This window comes from Stylophora pistillata, chromosome 11 (genome assembly GCF_964205215.1).
Source record: "Stylophora pistillata chromosome 11, jaStyPist1.2, whole genome shotgun sequence".
NCBI classification, from domain to species: Eukaryota; Metazoa; Cnidaria; class Anthozoa; order Scleractinia; family Pocilloporidae; genus Stylophora; species Stylophora pistillata.
This window is the reverse complement of record NC_142529.1, coordinates 25,964,027-25,975,919: the sequence shown is the minus strand read 5'-3', so window position 1 is coordinate 25,975,919 and position 11,893 is coordinate 25,964,027. Positions and strand designations below refer to the sequence as shown.

At 39.5% G+C, this 11,893-nt stretch overlaps 1 pseudogene across 1 annotated transcript; it reads right to left on the bottom strand.

Annotated features, from left to right (window-relative positions):
* Window positions 1-679: 679 nt before the first annotated feature.
* On the bottom strand, window positions 680-6,499 carry LOC148720856 (uncharacterized; annotated as a pseudogene). The gene is made up of 2 exons (XR_015992979.1): window positions 5,134-6,499; window positions 680-4,651 (listed from the first exon to the last, which is right to left on the bottom strand). The product of XR_015992979.1 is annotated as an uncharacterized LOC148720856 (transcript).
* Between the last annotated feature and the right edge of the window lie 5,394 nt (window positions 6,500-11,893).

Below are 11,893 nucleotides of genomic sequence, written 5' to 3'. Positions count from 1 at the left end.
GATAACGCAAAGAATGGAAATGTATATAAACCTCTAGGGGTTAATAGGGACTTTAACCGTTTCTAGTGAAAGCAACCTGTTTAGCGTTTACCGTGAACGTAAAATTTTCTTTACTTTTTTTCTCACAGAGCAGAAGTTACTTACCGGAAAAAGGGCACCAAAACTTTTCCTCGTAAGTCTTATAAGGGCGCGTTCAAATCCATCATGACGCAAGTAACGCTATTTTACGTGAAACATGAAAGGGCAAGCCGACTTTTGCCATTTCACGTAAACGCGATGCTAAATCTCTCTAATGTTCACTCAAAAAACGTTTGATACTGTGACTAGAATGCGGTTATAACAAGGGCTTGCAATCTTACAGTGAAATAGCATTCTGTCCCAAACAGATCCTACATCTTAACTGCCCTTTTGAATTACCAAATCTGACGGTACATCTATTCAATCCACAAGACAAATAAGTTATGGTCCCCTCCAAGTTCCGTATTGTTTTCTTTGAGTGTCAATAAAAGATCACTTGTCTTTCTCCTCTTGTAACTTCCTCGTTGGTTCAATCTGCTGCTCTAACTCATACAGGAAAAAAATCTTAGCTTTGTAGCACGCGCTCGACTGGGCGTTAGTGACAATCTCGTCACCAAGCTCCTCTCTCCATGAAGGAGGACAGAACCCTGAGAACTAGTCGTGCCAGTGAAACAGCGAAAAGTGACTTCTGCCAGAGCCCAAAAGATTTGCTATTTCATGCGCGCGTTTATTGTGTTCTTAACGCGCACTGGCCTCGCACGGTAGAAAGAAAGGCAAATTCTTTGAAATTTTTTTTTGCTTGAGTGAAATTTAAAAGTTAAAAAACCTTTTTAATGCTGTAAAAGCTATTGACACAGCAAATACTACTGCTGAAAGACTTTTTTGGAGTGATGCTCGAAATAGAAGCACAACAGAGTGATAACGATAACAGCGCAGCAGGAGGAGAGAATAAAATCTTGTTTTCATACGTAAGGGCTGGATATACAAACATTAACAAGACTATAGTGTCGAACACAAACAGCGGTGGGGTCAGTGATATTGAGACCTATAACCTAGAATTTTTATGAACATCAATCATTTGATTTAAATCATTTATTCCTTTAATAGAATCCCTCAGTATATTCTCTGCAGCTTTATTGTGAGTAAATACTGAATGTCATGAGCACGCCTTGTAGATCACGGCACAGCTGAAGTAGAATCGCTAAGAAACCGTCGTGCTATGTTGACTGAACAGTCACTCAGTTATGAATCTGGGTGTCTTTCCCCGAGGAGTTTAACTCTGATGTCAAGATTTCGATGAAAGGACTGAAGTGACAACGAGAAGTAGCCTCAGGCATGTTGTGCTACTCCGAGAGAATAGTAACTCTCACCTATGTCCAGGTGTTCTACCCCGTAGAGTTTGAATCGGATTTCGAGAGCACGCTGTTTTCACTGAAGTGCTGATGGTAAGTGGCCTAAGCCAATTTTGTGCTTCTCCGAGAGAAAAGCAACAATCAGCTGTGTCTGAGTGTTCTTCCCCGAGGAGTTTAATCTAAGTTTATGTCAAGGTTACGCTGAAAGGACTTAAGGGCTGACGAAAAGTCGCCTAACTGAAGTTGTATTACTCCGAGAGAAAAGTAACTCTGGGCTGTGCCTGGGTCTTCATCCCCCAAAATTTTAACTCTTATGTTAAGAGCACGTTGAGAGGACTGAAGTGCTGACGGTAAGTTGCCTAAGGCACGTTGTGTTTCTCCGAGAGAAAAGTAGCTCTGAGCTGTTTTTGTGTGTTCTTCCCCGAAGAGTTTAATTCTTATGTGAAGAGAACGCTGTTTTGACTGAAGTGCCAAAGAGAAGTTGCCTAGGGCATGTTGTGTTTCTCCGAGAGAAAAGTAGCTCTGAGCTGTTTTTGTGTGTTCTTCCCCGAAGAGTTTAAGTCTTATATGAAGAGAACGTTGTTTTGACTGAAGGGCTGACGAGAAGTCGCCGAAGGCATGTTGTGTTACTCCGAGAGAAAAGTAACTCTCGGCTGTTTTTATGTGTTCTTCCCCGAAGAGTTTAACTCTTATGTGAAGAGAACGCTGTTTTGATGGAAGTGCTGACGGGAAGTCGCCAAGGGCATGTTGCGTTACCCCTAGAGAAAAGTAACTCTGAGCTGTTTTTGAGTTTTCTTCCCCGAAGAGTCTAACTCTTATGTCAAGGGCACGCTGGAAAGACTGAAGTGCTGACGAAAAGTCGCTTAGGGCCTGTTGTGTAACTCCTACAGTAGAGAAAATCTCAGCTGTGTCTTGGTGTTCTTCCCCGAAGAGTTTCAAGCGGATTTTAAGAGCGCACTGTTTTGACTTAAGTGCTGACGAAAAGTCGCCTAAGGCATGTTGTGTTTGACCGAGAGAAAAGTAACTCTGAGCTGTGTTTGAATGTTCTTTCCCGAATAGTCGTAGTGCGATGTCAAGAGCACACTGATAAGACTGAATGGCTCCAGAATAGTTTCCCATCTTGTTAAGAGCGCAGCCATGGTCCAAATAGTTTTTCAATAATCCTTCCTGGTGCAGGTTTAGATCAAGATTGTCGTCGGGTTTAGGATCATCCCCTGCGGTGACTTTCCCGCTTTGGTTTAAGGTCATTTTGTGATAACTGATCCTTTTGTCGCATAATTCTACTGCTGGTTTAGGATCATTCGTCACTTTGCTTAATGTATTATTCACGTTCCTTTGGAAGTTCCATAAGCCAATTGAGTGTGGAATGCTTGGATTTGCTATTTCTTTTAATATTTTTAGCACAGAATTGCTTATTGCAACCTTTGTTTCATCATCAGAAAACTGTTTTGTCGCTTCACTGACAGCGCAAATCAGTTCTAATCGCAGTGGTCCAGTGTTTGTAGAATCTGGTTCCGGCTTCTCTCCTTCAATAATTTTCAATTTTCTATCCTCCAATGGAGGAATAACAAGTAGACTTATGCGTCCTAATTCTTTGCATTCTTGTAAAGCTGCCATGTAGAGTTCTAATGCATTTTCTCTCTTTTTGTTGAAACGAAAGTAGGTTACAAGAATCTGTATTGCAGCTACTTTGAGAATTCGCTCGTCATCGCTGTTACCCATCAAAGAAAGACCCTCTTGTAAGTTCTGAACTCCGCCGTCCATTTTCTCTGAGGCCAGTTGACAGATGCCTCTATAACACAAGAGTTTTGCTTTATCATTGACAGACAAAGGAAGGCTTTCGGCTTCGGAGAGCAGCATCATTGTTCTTCCACATTTTCCCCAAGTTATTTCTGTAAATGCCAAAGACAACAGTAACCGAGTATAGAACGTACTTTTTCCAAACTTTTGAGCCTCTCCAGTTGCATGTTCGTAAAGTTTGTCAATGTTTTCTCCTTCGCACCAGAAAAGAGAATCTAGAAATACCTCGGATTTTATTAGTACAGAAAATGCAACGTCACATGTCTTAGGATCGGAACAGCTTTCCAATAGACTCTGAATAATATTCTGCTTCTGTTCAAAGAAATCAGTAAATGCTTGCATGGAATGTCCAGTCAAAAACTGTTCATTTAGCTTCTCGAAAAGAGAGACGTAAAATGCAGACAAACGTGCTTTGGAGTTCCGCATCGTTTCTTTCATCTCATCTTCGCCTCTTTCTTTTGCAAACGACAGAAGCAACTTATGCATCGAAAATACGTCAGGTTTGCAGCTGGAGTCAAGGAGGGATTTCCTTCGAAGTGTATGCAAGACCTTCTTGGCTTCGACACTTGATTTGATATCCAAAACAGCTGCAGCAACCGAGAGGTTAAACTCCTGTGAAAGAACACTAAGAGATACAAGAGCCTCCTTTTCCAGTAAAGAGAGTCTCGTAAAAGAGGTTTCGAATAGGAACTTCAACCGTAGATTGCTAGGATAGTCTGGCTTGTCCAATAGATCGACAACGTGTCTTTCCGTAGAGTCCTCCAAGTCCTTTAGAAATTGACTCGGTTGAGCATTATCTTCAGAAATGGAGGAACACAACAGTTTCATGGCCAAAGGTACGTTACCACAGATTTTCGAAATTCTCGAGCAGTCATTCATGGTCGCACTTGGGAGTAATCCAGCTACTAAACTTTGAGAAAAGGGCTCGATTAATGGTCGTACTCTTACTATGTAATGGCCTTGAAAATGCATATTTATAAATTCGAGAGATTCCCTTGTCGTAATAAGAAGTGATACATTTTCGACTTGACCGATGATGACTTCAAGGAATCTTATAAAATTCTCTTTCCCATTCGGAGCTCCACTTTCGAGCAGGTCATCAGCGTTGTCGAGAATCATCACAAATTCATCTGAAATTTTGCTTAGAAAAAGAGAAAGTTCATCGTCAATGGACATCTGCTGAGGTATTTGATCTTTTGAGGAGTGTCTTCTAAAGAAGCTCAAAAGCTTTGAAGTCAGCTCAGCTTTTGACCGGAGTCCTCGCATGGAGAAGAAGTAAACAGGTAGTCCTCCAGATTGGAGTTGATGTCAGACACTAGTTGCTACAGAAGTTTTACCAAAACCAGGCGACCCCCATATCGACACCATCCGGGTACCTTTGGACGTCAATTGACTGCTGATCTCTTGACACTCTCTATGACGGCCAGTGAAGTGTGGAATCTTTGAGGGAAGATTTGATGGTGGAAGAAATGGCTTTGAATCTTGAAAGAAACAAACAGATTGAATCATAAAAGAGCCAATCATAATTGTGCTAGTTCGGAGAACGAACGAAAATAATGATCACAAAAAAGGGTACATTAGGCGATAACATTAAATATCTGGACATCATGTTCCTTATTCGTGCTTTTTCTAAGGTTTCCTCTAACGAAGTCAGTAAATATAGTAGGTGCGGTTTATGTCTTGTACAAATCATAAAAATAACAGGTAGCTCAAGGTGGTAGTCCTCTTCAAAAAGAAAGGCAAATCAGGACATATAGAGCAACTATTGTAAAAAATTCTCTAAGCGTTTTTTGGGGAAAGCAGGAAGTTGAGCTCCAGATTTCATCAATACTATTAAAGTAGGGAGAAAATCGCTTGCGTCCCTCTCCTGTATCCCTGCGGAAGTAGCGCTTAGATCACTCTGCTGCAATGCATCTTTAAGTCTTACTCCCTTTTAAAAGTCAGACCTATAATACCTTTTTACCTGTGTGGTCTTGCTTGATGCTTTGTTTAAGATCATCTAGTTTTTGCTCCAATAAAGCAAAGTCTTCAACTTTTTCCTTTATAGCATTCCCCTGTGCTATTAATTCTTCGACACTTGATCTCACTTCTTCCAGACACTCGATATATGATCTGGTCTCCTGTCTAAGACTTTCTTCCAATCTGCGAACTTCTTTGGTGGGAAAGTCAGATTCTGTCAATCCACCGATGGCATCGATGAGATCTGTCTTGACACCAAGAGCTTTGAATGCTTCTTTAGTGAGCTGCACGTATTGATCAAAGATTGGTTTATCAATCTCAGACCTGTCTGAGTGACAAAGCGAGTTCCTTAACAGTCGAAGCTGATCGATCGCGAGTGCAAAGGTTTCCGCTGTATTGCCACTTGGACTCACAACAGACGCATGAAACTTTCCATGAGGTACTTTATGACGCCTTACGTTCAGCTCACCAAGTGTCCTGTAATGACCTTTGCTATCTGGCGTAGCAAAGGATCTTGCATAGATGGTGGCCTGGAACAGAGCTGTGCAATCCCATTCTTCATAAGATAGGTGTGTAGGGACTTTGGTTTTTCCACCTTCTTCAGCAACAAATAAATTTCTTACCACCGTGGAGTCATCCCACTGTTGATATCCGGGACGATGTCCATAGATGTTGTCCCACATGGATTTAAACGTCTGACGTAAGGTGCTGGCGAACTCATTGAGGACAATGGAGGCAAATTTGAAATAATTCAGCTGCTCGTTCGAGAAAGGCTGAAGAGCCATCATTGGTAACGAGAGTAGAGTTTCTTATCCTGGGCTAATTCCTGATGGTTGTGAGAGAATTTTGTTATTAGATACTTTTTACGTAAATTTGAAATATATTTCGAATAATAAGGTTCTTTGAAGCGAGAAATAACGGTAAAGTCGGTGACTTACGGTATCTTTCCCCGTGAAGGTAATTGACAATAATAATAATAATAATAATGATAATAATGACAATAATAAAAATAGTAACAATTAATAATACAATATTCAAACAGGGTAGACCTGCCAGCTGAAGCCGTTATGGGTGCCCTTGGCAACTAAACCATTAGGAATTGCAGGAAAAATCACCATGACAGATGAACCATGACAAAAATGTAATAAACTATGTACAATGTCGATGGATAAAAACTAAGAACTATTCAACTAAGTAAATTAAGACTCTAAAAGAAAGAAAAAACAAAAGATTTATCAGAACTATAATAAAATAATATCATTAGCTGTGTTTTAAAAATCAAATTGGCAAGTTTTTGGAACCCTGTACTCCCGAGCACCGATTTCTTGAACGGAAGCCAACATGAGATTGAGGCTCCTTGATCCTTCATGTCACTGTTGTCATTGGGACGGAAATGACCCAATTGAAATTTGATGTAAATAAATTTAAAGGAGTACTATGATCAAGACAGCTGAGAATCGTTTCCCTTTCACTAAAAAAAAAACATAGTAAAGTCATGATCTCCGCAGGTAAGCTGTAATTAAACGATTGCAGAAAAGAAGCCTGGAAAAAATTTAGGCTTCGACGGGACTGGAACCCAAGCCTCCTTGATACTTGTGTTGAATTTTTTCAGGTTTCTCTTGTGCATTTGTATAAATTACAGCTCAACTGCGAGGATTATTGCTTTACTTGATCAAATTGAATACGTGTATGAAATTACGACTTAAAGTCGGCTTTAAGATTCCAATGCATAAGTTAACCTAACGAAAACTGTCTGTAAACATTAATTTGCCGCAGTACATACCGACTTTTGGGCTCATATTCTGCTAATTTGATTTTACTTAGATCCTACGATTGAAGTATTCTTGTCTGCGACAGTAAAAATTAAGTGAGCTGTCGTTGATTGCAAGGGTTTTCTCCGTTACTCTTCCTGTGTTCTCCGATTGAAGTTTGCGACTTTTGATTTCACCAAAAGACCTTTTGCATGATAAGTTTGAATTCAGCTTCAACCTAATCTCTGATTGGACAGCAGGCCCGTCACATTCTCCCACGTTGAATTAAGAATCCACGCAAAGTCAGATCGGAGAATGTATCGGGGGATTAGCGTACTACTTGATGTCTATTTCCACCGAGGCATTTTGTGATTTAGAGTAACGTGTGGATTCAAGTCCAACAAATACTGGAATTTCCTGACCTTCGTAGTTAAGTTAAATGTTGTTCAATGGGTTGTTAGATGGAGAAACTTTAACTCACCAACATTAAAATTTAATGGCTAAAGCGGGAAACAACATGACGAGAGGCATACAGGCTGATTATTTCAGTGATTTTGGACGAAATACGAGAACATGACGCCAAAATCATCCAGAATATGAACAATACGTTTAAGATAGACTTGCTGTTTCTAAGGCGCTTATGAAATAGAGAGTCTATTGTTCTTGAAATCGAGGTGTGATGGTCACAGGTCAGGTGTCCCCCCAGCGAGGGAAATTCCCTTTTAATCTTATATAAAGACGCTTAGTTTTCTGAACCAAGTGGATCGCAAGAGCGGAAAACAAAAATATTTATCTATTTCAGGTGGAAATACAGGTTTTCTCCGATTCTACGATTTTAGTTCTCTTTTCTGTGAATACTACACTAATCATATAATGATCTGTCTTTGAAAGATTTTTCATTCTTTCGATTCCTGCAAATTTGTCAATGGACCACATAATACCGAAGCGCACGCATGACGTCATGAAATTTAAGACCCAGACAAAATAGGTCCAATTCTATAACTATGATAAATGAAAAGTATACGAACGGAGGGCAGTTCTCTTCAATCTTTTGCAGTTTTTAATGGGAAGACAACGATGCTGGTTTGAAATTTGAACGAGAACCTTAGAAAATAGTCTATCAGCCACTTATAACATAACCAAAGTAAAGCGCGCGCTCTGACTGGTCAATTTAGCGTCCCCTATTTGCCCATGGGTGTACGCTGCTGACGTGAGCAAATGCAAAGACCATTTTTCCGCTCGCGCTTCTTTTTTCTGGTCACGTAAGATTTGTTAAATAAAAGGAAACTCTTTAGCTACAATGTATCAATGTTATGTTATAAAACAAATGGTAAACACCACAGCGTCCACTATTGAGTTATGGATGCACTTGGGAGGTTTGCTAAACACTCAAGAAGCTAGAGTCGCTCGAGGCGATAGCCGAGAGCGACTCTTACGCTTTTTTCGTGCTTAGCAACCTTCCGTGTGCATCCATAACTCAATAGTGTACGCTGTGGTGTTTACCATTTCTCAATTAGAACGGTCTTCAGTCTCTAGTTATACTGAATCTCCGTTTTCTTGGAAAGCTCGGTACAAGAGGGGGGGGTTGGGTGGGTAAAGGGGGTCCTCCGCAGCTCTCACGGACATCAAAAAGTACAAATAACGCTTCAAGAAAACTCAGATAAACGACGGTAAGGTTCACGTTTCGCAGAAAGCAAATTTTAATTTTAACTGTTAAAACAGTTCACTACAGTTTCTATTTTCACAAAGAAATTCTCTGACTTAATCCTTATGACAGTCGTAGTTTTCAGTAAATTATTCAGCAAATACTTAATGTAAAACAGCGAAATAGCTTCAGTCGTAGAATCGTTGGAATTATATGTATTACGTGTCGTGTTAACTAACAAAATTTCGCTTTCTAAGAATTTTACAGCTCAGAAACGCCTTAGCAAGTCGAGCAAGGGAAATTCCCTCTAGATCTGAAAATATTATACTATGACTCAGTAGTAAACAATTTCCGTTCCAGCATTAACATATCTTTAAGACATAACTTCTTCTGACAAAGATATAATTTCCTTGACAAGAAAAACACAATCCTCTCTTGTTGTTTGGACCGAGTCTTTAACCCTTTAACTACCAGAAGTCATTATAATGTAATTTCTCCCAATGACACCCATACATTATTCAGCATACAGGTAATGAGAATACTCAAACTTATCAGTTAGAAGTTGTTATCTTGACCTAAAACCAAATTCTTGTAACTCATTTTCAAGAAAATGTGTAGCAGCCAGAGAGGAGAGTTAACAATCAGATCGTGGGAGTTAAAGAATAAAAAATGTATAAATTGATTTTGAAGTAGTATTTCCTATTTTAAGGAGTATCTTAGATTTTCAGAATCTACAGCAATACACAATTGTTAGAAGGGGAAAGTCTTCGATCGCCTGATCTTTTCTTTGTATTTATCCCTTATTTTGCGACTGTCGTGTGCAACTCAGCCATTTCGCCATAAGACCTTTTGTATGATAACTTTCCTCTTCAAACAAATCTCCAAACGAGATAAAAGCGTGACAATTAATTTAACTACTAACATAAAAGAATCTGGAGAAAGTAGGATCTGAGAATGTATCCGATATTAGTGTATCCATTTGATGTCTACTTTCACCGAGGCATTTTATGATTTGACACATGGCTTTCTCAATTACTGCAAGGAAGAACTTAGTGGATACTAATCTCAAAGAACGTCGATCATTAACTTTGAACTGATGAAAACGATATAGTGTTGTGTGACGTCCAACAAGCTAGCGAATTTTCTTAACCATTCATATTTAGTCTAGTTTTAATGAGCAAGTAAATTGGAAAAACTTTCACTTACCTAGCTTGTTTTGCCGTAATGCTAGACATCCCGGCTGATTATGTCAAAGATTCATAGATGAAAGGAAACTCTTAAACCCGAAATTCATCCCAAAACTGACTGTTGTGTTATAAATGTAACAAGGTGTCAATAAACTCTGGTATGAAAAGTGCTTTTAACTCGAATAAAATGTGACATGTTGGTCATACGATACGCTTTAGGGAGGGAATTTCCTTTTCATCTCAACGTTAACAAAATGCCCGAACGTGACTGGTGATCAGTACTGTGATTTGACCCCTAATAAGACAGTGTAGCCATCAACATTGTTTGTGATAAGTGAAATGGGACAGTCAACGCGCGCTGCTGCACAGACCATTGAATTTTATATTCTTGTTGGAAAAGGTCCACTTTTGTACCCTTTATGAATATATTTTAGCCGAAGGATATTTTTCCTAGTCTTTATAATGTTTTTCGCTATTGGTACCTTTAAGTGGCGTTATCAGGCGAGTTTGGTCGAGCCAGGGTTTATGGTTCGTCTTTTGGTGCCCTTCACTCGTTCTAAAATGTTTATGGCGAGACTAAACCCGCCTGAGTTACATTCTGCTGTGTGATGTTGTTTGGAAAGATATTTTAATCTGCTTGACCTCATTTAAATCGGGTTCTCTTTAAATTGCAATATGAAGAAGGTTGACAAGAAGATAGGTAGAGATGAGGGAAAGAGACACCGTGGTAGGGAGTAAGATGGAGGGAACGTGGGACGGGAAGTAGGAGGTAGAATGGCGGGGGATGCAGAAAGGAGAACAGTGAGGGAGGGTGGAGTTAATAAAGATAATCTAGACGGGGAGAGGGTGAGAGAGGGAAGGACGATATGATGAGGGAAGAATGCAGGAGGAGGAGACGTAAGAAGAACAGGAAGAAAGAAGTGATGAGAGACATGGGTAGAGCGGGGGAAGGAGGAAAGGAGAGGAGATGACGAAGAAGAAAAGGAGATGAAAGAGAGGCAGATAGGCTGGAAGAGAGGGAGGGAATGAGAGGAAGGGATAAGAGTAAGCGGAGAGGGAAGTATATCCTCAGGAATAAGTTCACTGTCGATACTGTTGTATTATTTTTACTCGCGAATTTTTATTTACATTTTGTCCACACCTTTTCTGCATCATTTAATATTTGAGGTATTTAAAATAAGTTTTTGAAGTGCATAATGCTTAAAATACAAGTACAACCGAGTGATAACGATAACGGTACAGCAGGAGGAGAGAATAAAATCTTGTTATCATGTGTAAAGGCTGGATACACAAACATTGTCGAGACTATGGTGAAAAAAACAAACAGCGGTGGAGTCAGGGATATTGAGATCTTGATTTTGTAACAAGCGGACTTTTATTTGAGCATTGCTGTAACGGAAAGTCTGTTCAAGATGTCTGGAATGCCCAAAATTTTTGCTGGTTTCCACAACATTTTAGATAACAAAACTCCTGATCAATTGTAAAGAAAAAAAACCTATTCTCACATCTTCAGTGTCCTTAAACTAGGATGCATTTTTCATGAGAAAATTTTAATGTGAAAAATGTCATGGGTTGAATCGGGATCGGGGGGAAGGGATAATTGTTTATTTGTTCATATTTTAGTCTAAGTGTAAACTTGTGTTTACTGAGGAAAAGTTAGATTAAAAAACATAATGACATTAAGGACATTAAACATAAAGAACCAATTTTTTACACGAGGTCTAACCCAAACCACGGTTTTATGGAATCAGTGGCCCTCAGGGATTCTCAGTAAGGAGTGGATTTAATCAAAAAATGTCCTTCCACTATAAGCTTTCTGCCTACTCACGACTGTTAAAAAACATAAATGTTCAGGTATAGGCTTGAAGATAGCTTAGAACGCGGTTTTGCTAAACAGCGGCTAAACTTTGATTAAATAACCAGCCCGAAGTATTTTTATTGTAGTTTCCGAAAACATGGGGATGAAGTTAACAATTTTTATTTTAGACTAATTTGCTCTTTCGAGTTTTCAAAAAATCATTCAATTCTCCTCAAATCCACGTGGCTTTCCCTCCCAGAGGGGTCGAGGTTCACTTTCATACAAAGGTCAAAAGGGAAGGAGTCTCTTGGCTGGGTTTTATTATTGTCCCCCCTTTGGAACGGGGTTCAAAATCATCCTTTCTGTCTTGATCGAGGAAAGAT